The 15,959-nt window shown below is 36.5% G+C and overlaps 1 long non-coding RNA gene across 1 annotated transcript; it reads right to left on the bottom strand.

Moving 5' to 3' along the window:
• Positions 1-255: 255 nt before the first annotated feature.
• LOC145768156 (uncharacterized) lies at positions 256-1,414 on the bottom strand. Its single transcript, XR_014288914.1, has 3 exons — positions 1,282-1,414; positions 1,004-1,125; positions 256-357 (listed from the first exon to the last, which is right to left on the bottom strand). It is a non-coding gene; the product is annotated as an uncharacterized LOC145768156 (long non-coding RNA).
• Positions 1,415-15,959: the final 14,545 nt, after the last annotated feature.

Raw genomic sequence — 15,959 nt, 5'->3', positions numbered from 1 at the left:
CGTACTGGTAACAAATGGAGAATACATGCTACCTCAACCTCTGCTGGTTCAAGCAATAGCATTGCATCTGAATGGCTACATTTTACGTACTGGGAAGTTAATGATATATGCAAGGGTGTGCTACAATACAGCATTTTTATCAAAAGTGATTTGTAATTTACTGTTACTTACAATCAAAAGCTGTTGTTTGCCAGAAAATCACAGTGTATATTCCTTAAAGCTGCATGGAGATGATGCTGACTCTGTGAACAGTCTTCTTTCCCATCTTCATTCATTTGATTGTTTTGCGACAGTTTGTTTAGAAGAACACTCTGCAGTGTCTTCAGACTCTTCATTTATTGAAAATGGTAAAACCAGCTGTAAGCACATTTTGTTTAGGCAACAATACAGAACCTTTAGGTAACATTTATATACTGCTTTAAGCGCATGTACGATTGAACATTTCCTAATTGCTTAAATATGTTAAAGAGGTTAGCTAGAGTACAATCTCAAGAATATCGACACTGCTGGCTGATACACCACCTTTGTCAAACAGGCTGCAGAGATTCATGGAGAAAAAAGTTTGCTAGATATAACACTCTGATTCCATGGTTGAGCATTTTGAATATACTGTTGTGGTACATGTACCAGATACACTTTATATAACCATACAATCGTACATGTTACCATTTATATGTTAACGTGTGCAGTCTGAGGTTTCAAGATTACATATATATATCAATGTTCTGACTTGTTTACTTAAAGTAAATATTTATATATATACTAGTACTTATATTTGCTTACTGGTATACAGAATAACATAGTCAGATTTCCAGACCAAAAAGTGCTCAATGCCGACACAGAGCAATGTAGTTTCAAAATGCAGACCCTCTTATGCATACACTTGAAGCTATCACATAGCAACCACTAGAATGAACTTCAACTACCTAAAAGATGTATCTTCAGGTCAAAATTTGAGCTAGCCTGAAATCCAACTTGGTTACCGTAACATAGGCTACCGTACCTCTTCTAAAATCAAACTCAGTTTCTCATCATATAACATAAGTTCATCCATCAACATTTTTCTTTTTCTTGGTGGTTTGTTCATTACGAAGTTTTACAAGCTATGTCAGAAGACAGCAAAGCCTAATAATGCAAGAGATAATACAACGTAATAAAAATGAGACACTTATTCATATGTAGTGTCATTTACATTTAGGTTTAAGGTAAGAAATCAAGCATGAAAACTTTAACAAAGTAGGCTATATAAATAGGAATGTGATTAGGCTTACTCTAGCAAACCTTGATTTCAAAATCAGTTTCTTGAAAATGTAAACTGCATATGTGACTTGATGATGTTGGTCCAAGCCATTTTCTTGTTCTATTTACCGTACAAATTTTACCCAATTTTTTTTCAATTTTAATCACAAATTTTGTCACAATTATCTCTGTGAGGCACAGCCATACACGACACATTGTTTTACCATGAGAAGAGTTTAACCCAATACCTGTGTAATATATCAAGAAGTTAGATTCTGGGAATACTACTCCGGGGTTCCCAACCTTTTTTGGTGTTCGTGCCCCTTGTCAGGTCAGAACATTCTTTGTACCCCCAAAAAAAATTTTGATTGAATTTTTCAGGTATAGCCTATATTGCTAAATTAAATTGCTTTTACAGCTCAATTAAACGTTAAACCGATATTTCACACAAAAATCACCAAAAGAAATTAAATGTTAGTTATTTTGTTTGTCACTTCTCAGCTGCTTCATTGATAACATCCGCTCAAACAATAGTTCAATTTTACTCAAGCCAAAACGTAAATCATCTTCCAGTTGCAGACGATTTCTGTACTTATTCTTAATATACATCATGGTCGAAAAGCCACTTTCAAAGTAATAAGTTGTTAAGAGAATTAACACTGTCATGGCTTCCATACAGTGGCTCCGAGAGGGGGGGGAAGTCGGGCCGGTTTCCCCCCTAGCAAAACATTATAAAGGAAAAACGAGTAGTTTTTTGTTTTTGCACTTTTGAGGGGGGCCCATTTTTAGTACTAAAGTAAAAATGTACCAACTAAATAATCAACAAATTCTTAAATGAAGTGCGTAGTTCCAAGTATTTCTCAATCATTGTAAATGTCACTCTCGATGCTTCTCATCAAGAACAAATCATTTTCGTGTTAAGGTAGGCGATGTTGAACAGCTTCAAGACGTAAAATCTGAAGCTGAAATGATTTCTGTATCACTGAACGGTTTCGATTGTACTGATAGTTTCAACTTGAAAACTGGCGCTGTGTTAGCTAAGCGGGAACTATTTTTGCTTGACAACTGAACCTTAACTTCAAAATCTGCGTTGGCCAGGCATAGGATGTTGTATCCAACATAAGTTATCTGTGAAAGTTAAAGGTATCAGTCCAAGCACGATTAAAGAAAGTAATGTAGTTGAATGAGTTTCGCTTTTAGCAGCATGATCGTTGCTTACTTCACAGTGTAGATTCAAACGATCTGTTATAGCCTGATGCTGCGGGTTCTTTTTGGCAATATCAAATTACACTAGCTTTCGGAACACAGTTCCCTAGTCATGTGCTATGACGAATGGTGTTGAAGTCAGTGAGTGGTTTTTTTAAAATGACTCTTTGTTTTAGCTTGAGGCTGCCGGCTGTTGAGTTTCTGTGCTGTTAGGCGTTATTGCTGTGAGGTTTTGTTGGATCAGTTGATTAGTAGATTAGGTGACGTAGTTCTTCCCTTTCGGCGCGGTTGTTGATTTTAGGATTTTGTTTGCTAATGAATATGGCCTCTTTGAAACGTAATTGTTCCGCGGCATTTTCTCTTCCAATAATTTTAAATTCAAAGTCTGCTTGGCATTGTTGTTGGGTAAAATTAAGTAAATCCTGTATATTTTTTGTTTATGGATCATCATCATCATCAGTCATTATCTCCGCCTGCACCAGATTGCGCATCAACATGGGTTATTTGCTTCCAAGAGTGACGATTTTGAGCCAGCTCGCCCAGTGTCGCCAAGTTGAGTCCGGTCCATGATTGGATGTTGTCTTGCCATCGTTTTGGTTGTCTGCCACGTTTTCTTTTTCCTTCTGTGCAAACTTTGTTGATTCCGAATCGTGATCTTTTAATGTGGCCGAACAGTTTTAAAACTTTTGATTTTATTAACTTATTGCTGGAATTGGATGTAATTTTGTCATAGTTAAAAGATCTTCTGTTTTCGTGTGGTCAAGTAGCCTTTTGTTGGTCATGCTTCTCATGATGTGATTTGGAAGGTAGTGAATTTTTTCTTTATTTGAGTTTTTTGTTTCTGGATGTTGTTGCTTAAATCTAGTTGGAATTCATAATGTTGCCTACAGACAGCGTTGTTCAAATGTCTTATCCTTTTGGAGTAATTGATTATCTGTAAGCTTGTTGTGGCATCTTTAAAGTTATAGACCAGTCACAGAAAAATTTCTGAAAAATCTAAAGAAAGCTGTCCTATCATCTTGCAAAGAAAATTGACTTCGAGAATGTAATCAAGGCGGAGTGCAGTCAAACCCAATGCTTTACATTACCCTTTTGCAATTGGAGCTCTAAAGACGTTTCTTAAATGCATCAAGTTAGAACCAACAAGAGCTTGATCGGAAGCTGAGTCAATGCTAAAGTAGCCTACAACTAGCAGTTTTAAATTTGTGACTGCTTTGCATTATGTGGATTACGGTCCTAAACAAGATTCACTGATGAATTTAATGAAATTAAAGGAAGCTGTAATCTAAGTAAGAAAAAGCTGAGAAGAGTAGGCTACTAATCGCAAGCTAAAGTTGCAGTGGCAATTATAAGTTTAAAAGAAAATGACTTTGTTTTCCTGAGGACAGAACGCTTTTATAACTCCACTTAACCAGCTGAATCATTCGAAGGAAATGTATTCTACCGTACATTGCAAAGGATTCGATCGTTGTTGGAATTGACAAATGCATCAACAAACTTAAACATATCGTCGATGAGTTTGAAGTTCCATGAAAATTTCATCGTATGTCTGTTGTGCAGTTGCGGGCATGTGGGACAAATTTAAACCATTTGTAGGCTACAACAATGACATTTTTCAAGACATTTTGGATGAGTTGGTACTTTTGACAGAAATTAGTCACACAGCAAACTTCAGCTGCAAACCAAAACGAACCACCCCATAATCTCTACACATGGAATGATTGATTGCAACTTTCGAAAGGTTTTTCCAAATAATTTTGTTAGGATTTTTTTTGTGTTCCGGTAGCTACCTCCAACGGTTGTGCTTTGAGAACGTGGTTTAAGCAATTACTGAAATTTGTAAAGAATTGTTTGCGCTCCAGTAGGTCTATGACTCAAAACCGATTGAAAAGCCTAACTAGGCATGTTGTGCATCAATTCAGACGTCGCAATATTTTATCATTTGATGCTGTGATCCGTAACTTTGCATTGCAAAAAGTCCAGAAAGGGTTGAATTAAATCAGGGATGTCCAAAGTCCGGCCCGCGGACCAACTCCGGCCCACGAAACGTTTTTGTATGGCCGCGCCTGTTGTAGGCTACAATGTGTTATTTTTGGCCTGCAGACACACAAAAATCATACAAATTCAACTTTCAGTTTTCAGAAAAATTATTGTGGCTGTTGGCCCGCGAACACCATGGCCACCTGGAGATGCGGCCTGATTTGTCACATTTTGCAGATTTTGATTTCAGCTACTGCTTGTGCTTGACTGACATTTTTTGAGATGTTTTTACTTCTTGCGGTTTCCTAATGACATAAAACTTTTTTGTTGCCTTGGGGAAGCAGTAGCAAATGAGAAAAAGTAAGTTGAAAAACGCAAAATCAGACTGTTATTGAAAATTAACAGTCTGACTAAAATCTTCGAAATCAAATTTTCTTTGTTTTTCAACATGTGAGGATGTTAAAACCTATTGTGTCATCTGGGGAAAAGAATAAAGAAAGCGTCAAAATCAAATTTTTAGAAAAATTTATTTAAACGTTCGCCCAAAGTTAGAAAAACCTGGAAATTTCTGCAAAATGTGACAAATCAGGCCGTATCTTTAGGTGGCCATGCGAACACTTATTATCAAGACTGGTTCGCGTGGGAAAAAGTTTGGACACTCCTGAATTAAATGCTTGGTTGAACTATTTTCGTTGCCTGTCGGCCTATTGTGTGTTTACAAAGCTTTCTAGACAAAATAGTTTGCCTCAATGGTATTTTTGCTGCAAGTGTAATCCAGTGATTATATATTGATGATTTTTACATTGAACGAAAGGAAAGTAGGCTAATTTCAGCTTAACACGAACATGCAATGCAATATTTGCTAAAAAATATTATGGGGCCCATTTTTCGTGTTGTTTCCCGACCAGTGCTGATTTCTCTCGGAGGCCCTGCTTCCATAGCAAGACTTGGGAAGGCTTCATAGCAACACACCAAAATTCTTCTAACTTTGATTTGTCAAATAGCAGTTTCAATTTTTGGCAGCTTTTTATTTCGATGATGTTCTCCCACAAATTACCCTTATCCGACATTTTTGTTAAATCAAAAAGAAATAGATTTATAATCCAATGCTGGAAATAATTCAATTCACCAGCAGAAAGATAACCATCGAAAGAATCAACGAGCATCTTTAAATGGGAAATAATTTCATTTTTGACATTTTGCAGCAAAGAGTTAGCAATTTGATCAAGACGGTAGCCACTTTAACAAGTCGAAATTTTGCTACTAAACTTGACTAGAATGAAACCGCCAACCAATCATAATCTACGGTTTAAGTGACGTAAAAAATGGCGAAAAGAAGATGATAGAAAGCAAATTAAGTGATGGATTTTTTGTCAGCTGGTTGGCTTAGGGGTTAGGGCTAGAAAGTAGTCATTTCATTGACGCGGGTTCGATTCCCACCACTGCTATTGCTCTTTATCTTCTGCAATTACCAAATAAAGTTCAAAACAAGCATTAGCTCTCTGGATGAGTGCTAGAAGGGTCACAATTGGACGGTAGCCTCTTATAATAGGTTCTGATTGGTTGGCAGTTGCATTGTAGTCATTCGCAGTGGTAAAATTTCGACTTGTTAAAGTGGCTGCCGATCAAGACAAAGAAAATTAACAAGGTTTCCATTTTCATTTTGAGCAGGAACAAGTAAAAAAAAACATGGTTATGAGACAATACAACTACTGAGCCAACTAAATAACATTAATTATTTGTGGATAATTGTTTTTTTCAAAGCAAAGACTGTAATGGCATAATATCATTTACAAATCCAAAACAAAACTGTACTGCGACATCTGTTTGAAAAGCTGCTCTGTGGCCCAAGGATCTTCGTACCCCTTGATGTTTAATCTCGTACCCCAAGGGATATGAGTACCCCCGGTTGGGAACCCCTAGGTACTAGACCTACAGTACACTGTGCTACAGCATATAGGACAAACTTCAGGGCCTAACCTGTCTATGCACTTCAACTTAGGATTAGCTTAGTGACTGCTAGCCCAGGTTTAGCTGTTTAAACCTTACAACTTGGTAACTTCAACCTAAATTGAAGACTTATGCAAAAACATCAGCAGAAAGATGAACCCTTGTTCTGCAACTAGGCCTAGTTTAGTTGGCTAGTGAACTCTTGTACCAGTATACCCAGTAGAAGTGTGGTACAGTAGCTGTTCAAGCTAGGCTAGCCGAACCCTTATCAGCTTACTTCATGCGTGGCATGGTGAAACAAGCTATACAACACAACAACCTAGTCCGACCAGCCAAACACAACGAAATTACGAAAATGAAGGACTGTACCTCGTGACGTCACAGCGCAAGTGGCTTATTTCAAGAACGTTTCATGTAACACTGGTGAGAAATGACAGTGCGCACTTTGCCCCTTGCTGGGGCGGTTGCATATGATTGTTTTTTTTTAAAAGATAAGGCACCTGCAGCTAATAAGGCCCGCTAATTTTCAAACTTCAATATTTTTCTAAATACTGCATAATTTTCAACGAAACTTGGAATGAGGATACTTTGGGTCTATCTAAACAACATATGTATGAAACAAGTTTCTAAGTAAAAGGGGTTGTAAAATATTAAAAAAATCTCAAGCGGGCCTTATTAGATGCACGTGTTGTGAATAAGGCCCGGTTTGAATTAGCACTAAAAGTGATGGAAAAGGTGTATTTTCACTATAACCACACCACAAAACAAATTCTAATCGACAACACAGGCACATAACTAATAATTGAATACACAGAGACAACTATTCCCTCCCCCGCCCCATGCTCCATTTTTTAAAAGGCGACATGGTGTTTTTAGATATGGTAGGGATGATAAAGTATTTTGATTCTAAAATTATGATATTTCCATTGCAATAACAAATTGGATTAATGGTGTAACAAGAATTGTTTAGGTCACTCAAGTCTTTAACCCTCACTTTCTTAACCAGGGGTGCACAATAGGGTGAAGTGAAAAATTTTTTTATAAAATTTTTATTAGCTTGGGGTTGGAAAACTTGCCAATTACTACTAAAACTAGTTGTGCAAAATTAGAATGTAATCTGACGAGAGCTTGATCTGCCACCAGCCACTTGAAAATTTACCATTGGGCCATTCGGTGTGAATTCACACAGTCAAGAAATTCAACCTCTTTCATTTTTCTTAAATTTTACACACCTTTTCACTATCTTATATGATGAACACCTGCAAAATTTGAGTGAAATTTATTGAGAAACACGAGAGTTATAAAGCATTTAGTTTGGGGGGGTCTGCCGAGGGGGCACATTTTTTTTAATTTTTGGCCTTGTTTGAGGTCCTATTACTGCTTAAGTAAATTAGGTAAGAACCTAATTTTTTTACAGGTGATAGTACTGCTGACAAGTATTGAAAACACAACACCGTTCACATTGTCACTCTAAAAGGTCAGACGTCAAAGACATCCAAATGTGGCCCTTTCCAGCTCTCGGCTAAAATTTTCTAAAATGTTAAAACCGTGCCAATTCCCTATTTTTGATTAGTTTTGGCTGACATTTAGTAGAAATGTTGTTTACAGGATTCTCTATGAACTGAGAAAATTTCAGTACAAAATATTAAAGGGGTTGGGAGGTATTTAATGTGAAACATGAGTCAAAATTACAAAAAGCAAAAAAGAGGTCCTTTTAATATCCCGATTACCCATGACCCCAGTAAAAATTTACCCTGAAATTTCATAGAGAATCCTGTAAACAACATTTCTACTAAATTTCAGCCAAAACCAATCAAAAATAGGGTCTTAGCAAGGTTTTAAAATTTTGGAAAATTTTAACCGAGAGCTGGAAACGGCCACATTTGGATGTCTGTGACCTTTGACCTTTTAAAGTGGGAATGTGAACGGTGTTGTTTTTTCAATATTTGGCAGAATTATTATCACCTGTAAAAAAATTAGGTTCTTGTCTAATTTACTTAAGCAGTAATAGGACCTCAACATGGCCAAAAATAAAAAAATTGTGCCCCCTCGGCAGACCCCCCAAACTAAATGCTTTATAACTCTCGTGTTTCTCAATAAACTTCACTCAAATTTTGCAGGTGTTCATCATATAAGATAGTGAAAAGGTGTGTAAAATTTAAGAAAAATTGAAGAGGTTGAATTTCTTGACTGTGTGAATTCACACCGAATGGCCCAATGGTAAATTTTCAAGTGGCTGGTGGCAGATCAAGCTCTCGTCAGATTACATTCTAATTTTGCACAATTAGTTTTAGTAGTAATTGGCAAGTTTTCCAACCCCGAGCTAATAAAAATTTTATAAAAAGTTTTTTTCACTCCACCCTAGTGCACAACGTTACCCCAGGGGCCCATGGGCCTTATTACCAAAATTAGCCTAGTCTGATCATCATTATCAGTCTTGCTTTAATTAGAAAAAAGTTCAAATTTATTGGTTTTACTGCATCAGCATGCACCTATCTTTCACATAAAATGCAAAAAAACGGAAGTCAAAGCGGCTTGTTAACTGCAGAGCAGTCTAAAATATGTGAAAATTAATAAAACCACTCATTTTCAGTCCCTCCAAACTTCAACTTTCCGTAACTCAAAAAGTTCTCAACTTTAGGCTGTGAAACTTTACCAGTTAGTCTCAATTCACCATAGCAGCAATCAGAGCTTCCAATTTTGTTTAAAAGATTTGTAACAACGGAGATCCAGGGGGTGGGCCTTATTACTGGCCGGGCCTTATTAGCTGCATATGCCTTAGTAAAACGTGTTCAAAAATGCGTAATTTACGTATTCCAATCATTTATTTGCGTTTTCAATTTTCATTCCCCCGCTCTTTAAAGACAAAAATTTACTACATTGGGTTTACTGGGTTATTTATTGTAGCAGCTGGAAAATGTTCAATACTGCCTGAATTAACGTTCCGAAATGATTCATTTCGAAACGTTTTGATTTGGATAGTTAGTTGTACGATTAAGTCAACATTTAGTGGTCGTATCAAGATCTTGGATCAATTTTCTGGCCATATGCTTCGTATGTACTTTCTGTTTTTAGTGTTACAAAGCCATGTATATCATGTCCTGTTGCCTTTTTTTGATTGACTGAATATGATTTATACAAAAAGTTTTTGTAAAATATAGTTCCATTTCATGCATCATGGGACAGCTTGTGAATGTATTTCACCAAAACCTATATAAAAATATTGTTAGATTTAATCCATTCGTAGGGGAAGGGAAGGTAATTTGATACGGAAGGTAATTTGATACACCCCCCCTACAGAAATGTACAAAAAATATTAGTCAAAAATATTGTCATTAGGTGGAAGATCTGTGAAAATAATGCCTACAAAAATTGCACCATGCAGCTAACTCGTGCTTTTATGGCATAAAATTGTAAAAGTGTGTTTTTTGAGTATTTTTGTAAAATTTTTAACTCATGGTTATTTTCGTCTGGAAAATTAAAGAAAAGTTCCTGAAAGATAAAACCTAACTCATTTGACAGTTCATTGATAAGGCTTCAAGGGCATGTCACGTTTTTTCTGCAATGTGCATCCAAGCATACAAAAATCAGAATTTTATAACTTTTTTTGAAAAAGGTAAATTGATACATGTGGAGAAGGTAAATTGATACAGTATAGTAAATTCTTTTTGTGACTATAATAAATGTTGTTATTGATCTAGTTGATTTAAATAAGTTATTCTTCATTAACAAGACCTGCTACTTTGGGAAACAACTATTATATGGGCTTTCGTAGGCCTACACGCTATCTGCTTTCAAAAAATGAGAAAAGCGCAAAGCACCCCCCTTGAATAAGAACTCCAGCCAATGATCCTTCCCATGTCCATCCCGCTGCAGAAGCTTCGCCGCATACATAGGCCTCAATAGTCGTCCTTGCACCCAAGCACGCCAACCACATTTTAAATTTTCATTTATTGCTTTGCTGTCAAAGGGGATTTCTGTATTAGTTTTACTGTCTCAAATTACCTTCCGGGTGTATCAATTTACCTTCCATGGAAGGTAAATTGATACATTTGAGTAACGTTTTTAAAATTTAAATTAAAAAAAAAGTAACAAAAATAGAAAAGTGAAAATGTTTTTAAAAAGTGTGTAAGGGATCAGACTTTCATTTCAGCTAAAAATCAATAGTTTGTGACACGTAATTTTCAGTTAACAGGCAAAATGTTAAAAGTGTATCAAATTACCTTCCCTTCCCCTACTGTCCTGGCAGAGCACTTCCGTTACATCAAGAGATTGGTTCGAGTAAGGGATGAAGTAAATTAAACCAGCAGGAGATTCACTTTTGGGTAAGTCTTTATCACTTTCCCAACTGAAATTATTGTTAGATTTGATATTTTGTAGTGTCCTATAAGACTTCGTTTTGACCACGTTTGATCTATGTACTCTATGGGGTGAAATAAACACTCTGGGGGGTCACTTTGATGACATCTTACATCTCCTTTCCACCCAAAAATATTGTTAGATTTGATATTTTTGTGATGTCCTGACATAGAACTTCGTTTTGATCAACTTTGGTCCATGTACCTTATGGGGTGAAATTAACTCCTTGGGAGGTCACTTTGGGGGGTCTTACATCACCTTTCCACCCGAAAATATTGTTAGATTTGATATTTTTGTGATGTCCTGACATAGAACTTCGTTTTGACCAACTTTGGTCTATGTACCCTATGGGGTAAAATAACCCCCATTTGGGGGCTTGTTAGGGAGCTCTAGGGTCCAGACCCACCCGGTGAGGTCAATCTTCCATACTTTTTGTGAATGACATGGTTGACCCCAGTAACTTCAAGGGGTCAAACCTTTTGTACCTTATGGGGTGAAATCTTCTGTCGTAGGCTCCCAGACTAATGTGTATTGTGGGCATAGAAATTAAATTTTTACCCAACAAATTCATTGAAATAAAGTGTTTGAGATGAAAAATCGTCAGAAAGTCGGTTTTTATTCTACTTTCCCAAAAATAGCTTCAAAATTGAAATTTTTGAATTATAACATAAAGCATGGCTACCTAAAGATATGGCCTGATTTGTCACATTTTGCAGAAATTTCCAGATTTCGCTGACTTTGGGCAAATGTTTAAATAAATATTTCTAAAAAATATATTTTTACGCTTTCTTTTCTATTTTCTCCAGATGACACAATAGGTTTTAACATCCTCACATGTTGAAAAACAAAGAAAATTTGATGTCGAAGACTGTAGTCTGATTCAGCGTTTTTCAACTTACTTTTTCTCTTTGCTATTGCTTCCCCAAGTCAACAAAAAACTTTTATATCCTTAAGAGACAGTAAAAAGCAAAAAATCTCAGAAAATGTCAGTCAAACACCAGCAGTAGCTGTAATCAAAATCTGTAAAATGTGACAAATCAGGCCGCATCTCCAGGTGGCCATGCATAAAGTAATGCTAAACTAAACAAAGTTACTTTTGCTAAGGCATTTTTGGCGTTTTTACATTTCAAAGTGATTGCACTAGCATTTATATTGCACTTAAATTATATATATCTAGCATTGCACGAAAATGTCTAGGCACCTGAGACGAAATGCTTTTTGTGAAGGGCAGGAAGGTAGAAAAATTACCAGTGTAGGTTTAGAAAATTCGCAAAGAACAAAAACTAAAAGTCAAGAAATTTCACATTTCTAGAAGATTTCCTTCTGAGAAATATTTCACTACTAGAGTGGGGCGTCCTCTTAAAACTTCGTGTCGCTACACATAAGGTTAAAGTGCCTCTGACAGGTAAATAAATTCGCTAAATTTATCTAAGATACCAAAAAGATGACACTAACAAACTTCCCTGACCAGCAAATCGTTAAAAACACCAACAGACTACTAAGTTACACGCTTGCAAACTTTCGTTGACTTTCGGCGAATCTGGCACTCATTCAATTGCGAAAATAAAAACGGCAACTCCGCTGTGACGTCACCATAAGTGGGAAGGATACATTCTTTCTCTGTATTGACTTGGGAAGGTATAGTACGACTACTGCAAAACGTGAATGTGTGGGGCTCTGTTGGTCAAAAGCATGTGCAAAATAAGAATTACCGAAATGAAAAAGTAAACTTATTATTACTATCATGTTTAGATCAAATTGGTTGAGTTTATTTTTATCAAACAGCATCTCAATTCAATTGAAATTGTAGAGATTCGTAGAGCTACAATTTTGATAATTTTTGTTTGTTCTAATCTGGCTATAGCCATTTGCAGTGTAACAACACTACAACAGTATCTCACAAACAGTAAGTTACCCTTAATTTATGGTTGAGACAATGCCTACTAATTGCTGTTTATGTGACAGTGTCACTGTCAGTGACAAAGACCATGTGCTATCTTTTCACACTTTCCCACAAAACAAGGTGCTGAGAAGAAAATGGTCAAAGTTTTCTTCAAGTGTTCGAAAGTGGGAGGGGCCTTACAAAACTAGTCGTATATATTCTCTTTACTTCACTGAAAATGATTTTGTTATGGTGGTACGTTTGCCACAACTAGCATTCTAGGTAGTGCGTTTGCCACAAGTGCGAGTCTATGCCCCAGCCCAATGAATGTGTATGTTGCCATGAAGTGCCACAGACGAAAGAACTTTTGAAGAAAGACGCATCTAGTTGTGTTACAAATTTGACCGATTTTGAGGCACACTTACATCATGCAGTTCTGAGGACTTTTTTTATGAGGAGCAGGAGGAACTGGAGAAAAATCAATAAACCGAAAGGAAAAAACGGAAACCTATCAAACGAATACATTAGGCTAAAAATACTCTAAACGCTAAAGAATGCACACTAAAAGAAGTGATTACACCGGATTTCAATGGCCAACTGAAGGAACATTATGAGAGAGAGCGAACTTTTATTTACAGTAGAACTCGGTTAATCCGGATTCGATTTGACCGGCGATTCCATCCGGATTAGGCGAAGATCCGGATTAACCGATGACGGTTTTTATCAAGCCTGACGTTACCTAGATAGAAGGGTATCGGTAAAAATCACCGAAATTGAACGCATTAGTGTGGTCATCTGCCAATTCCGAGACGCGCGATCACCATATTAGCGATAGAATTCTTTTGAAATGCAGTATGCATGTAAAACGATTGTATTTGTAGACTCTGCGTCTAACGCAAGAACACACTGGCAAAAGTTATATCTTCAGACATGCGTGTCGGAATAATCTGTAGTCACTCAAAACTTTTGAAAACAGTTACGGAAGACGAGTTTCTTTGGAAAACTTACAAAAAATCAAACAAAGTCTTCTATTGGAAAAACATCACCGACATCCTGCCGAAAATTCCACCGACATCTTTTCAAGTTTAACAGTACGAGTTTGGGCATTTGCGCACGAATTTTGCATTAGGAAGGATTACTGTTCATGAAAAGGAAGAAATCCGCAATAATTTATTGCGTCACATTAACGGAACAATAGATAAGAAATTTCTTGCAATAAGCCACGTTACGTTTTAGCATAAAATGGCAAAACTGTCTGGAAAATCCGGATAAAGCGATAGAGAAAGCGCAACTTTTGTCCGGAATAGGCGAAGATCAGGATTAAATAATCCGGATAATCCGAAGCTGTTTCTTAAGAAAAAGATTATAAATCATTTGTACTTCCAGTTTCATCCGGATTAGGCGAAGATCCGGATTAACCGAATCCGGATTAACCGAGTTCTACTGTTATTTATAAATAGTGAATATGAATGATAATTCGTACGATTTCTTCATTTTTCACTTCAAGTATATTTTAGGTTTTGTAGGAACGTATCCAGTAGGCTACAGTTTTATTAAACTGCAAAAACAATAAATCTTTAAAAAAAGCAACCACTTGTACCAACTCCGACCAAACTGTGATCCACCAATTACATCTAGAAAGCATTTGTTTCATCCGTCGCTAACGACGCCCACTTAGGATGACGTAGCACCACCAAAGTCGTCCCAGAGCAGTGAAATATGGAGTTTCAGCGGAGCAGTCGTATGACATAAATTTCGCCCTAACCAGTCGAGCTACGAGGTTAAGATTAAAAAGTTCGCTAAGCATAATTCTGCGCTGGGAAATGCTTAAAAAAGTTATTATACTTGGATCCAACCTGTCAGGGGCACTTTAAGCCCTCATCAGGAACCTGAAAATATTTATAAAAATGCAATAAATTTCAACTTTTTGAAGGTAAAATTACATTCGGAACAGGCAACTACATGAATAACTACAAAAAAATTTGCACCTTAAGGAACGTGATGCCTACATCAACTAAATGTTGAGGAGAATAGACGCGCCTCCAGCAAATAAGTTAATTGTTTGTTTAAATTTGAGTTGTAGAGTGGGATTAACACTGCTTCCTGAATTTTGTCAAATGTGTGTCAAATTGGGATTTGCCTTTGCGTAAAATTTTAAATGAGTCAGCAGAGAATTTTCGATCTGTACAAAAAGAACACTCCATCATATGGTCTTTGATGGCATTTAGTTCAGATGCTCTCGTGGCCAAATGTCTGGTGGACATACCGATGTATCGTACATCAATGCCGAATCACACAGACATGTAAAACTGTAGGCCTATACGAAAATTGAGCAGCGAGACAAAGGCGTCTGGGACTTTAGTTGAAAATATGAACTAATTTTGAATGTTTTGTAAGTAGAAAAAACGTCCACATCAAATTAACTGTTTACAAAATTAGTGTTCGTGCTAGTTGTTGTTTTCGCACTTATTTGTGTTGGAAAACAGAAAGCGAGTTCTATTTTGTCATACATGAGGAAAAAAATCGAGATCTATAGAAGATTGTGTGAGTAGACGTAGGAATGAGTGTTAGAAACTCGACTCCCTTTCTTAAATGATTTTAATTGTTTCACGCTCGGTTGATTTTCGAGCGCACGATTTTCACATTTTTGCTGGTAGCTCTTTCTTTTTGCTTCGTCTACTGTGGAGGTAAGAGCTGCCATTTTTATTGTAATTATTTCTCATAGTTTGTGTGTGTGTCTTATTGTGTCTTTAGTTGTGTCATTATACTTTTGCTAACCTAGTGGTATGTGAAGTAGAGTGGAGTATAGGGCAACTAGCACTTAAGCGACCAGACTTTGAGAAGTGATCTGCAATTCAGTTCAGGCAGTAGACGAAAACTTTGGCCACTTGTTGGCAACTCGTGGAGTTAACCTGTAGTTAGGGTTTAAACTCTACATCATTACAATAAAATTTAGAAGCTTTTCCCTTTGGTGTAGTATTGTTTTTATATAGTAATTTTGTTGCTATAAAATTACAAAACTTTTTTATTTAGTAACTTTAGCTTGGTACCGTATGTGACATTCACCTGGTCTGTTAGTAAAAGGTAAGTTTTGTATGTGCTAAGTATTTGGATTGCACTAAGCAATTGTGTGTCAGTCCATACCATTGTCGTTTGTTTGTTGATTTGTAAGTTGGTTTAATTGTAATCATTTGTATAAGCTAATTTTTCTTGTAGCTTTCATTAATTGTTATAGTTTTGTTATCTTGATAATAGTTGAAGTACCGTAGCCTTGTCAGTTTATAGACTGCTGGTTAAACTACTTGTGGATTATATTGTGTTTACTAATTGTAAATTTACAGAC

This window comes from Aplidium turbinatum, chromosome 4, assembly GCF_918807975.1.
Source record: "Aplidium turbinatum chromosome 4, kaAplTurb1.1, whole genome shotgun sequence".
In the NCBI taxonomy this organism is placed as follows: domain Eukaryota; kingdom Metazoa; phylum Chordata; class Ascidiacea; order Aplousobranchia; family Polyclinidae; genus Aplidium; species Aplidium turbinatum.
Note: the sequence above shows the minus strand (reverse complement) of the source record. Positions and strands in the feature narration are given on the sequence as shown.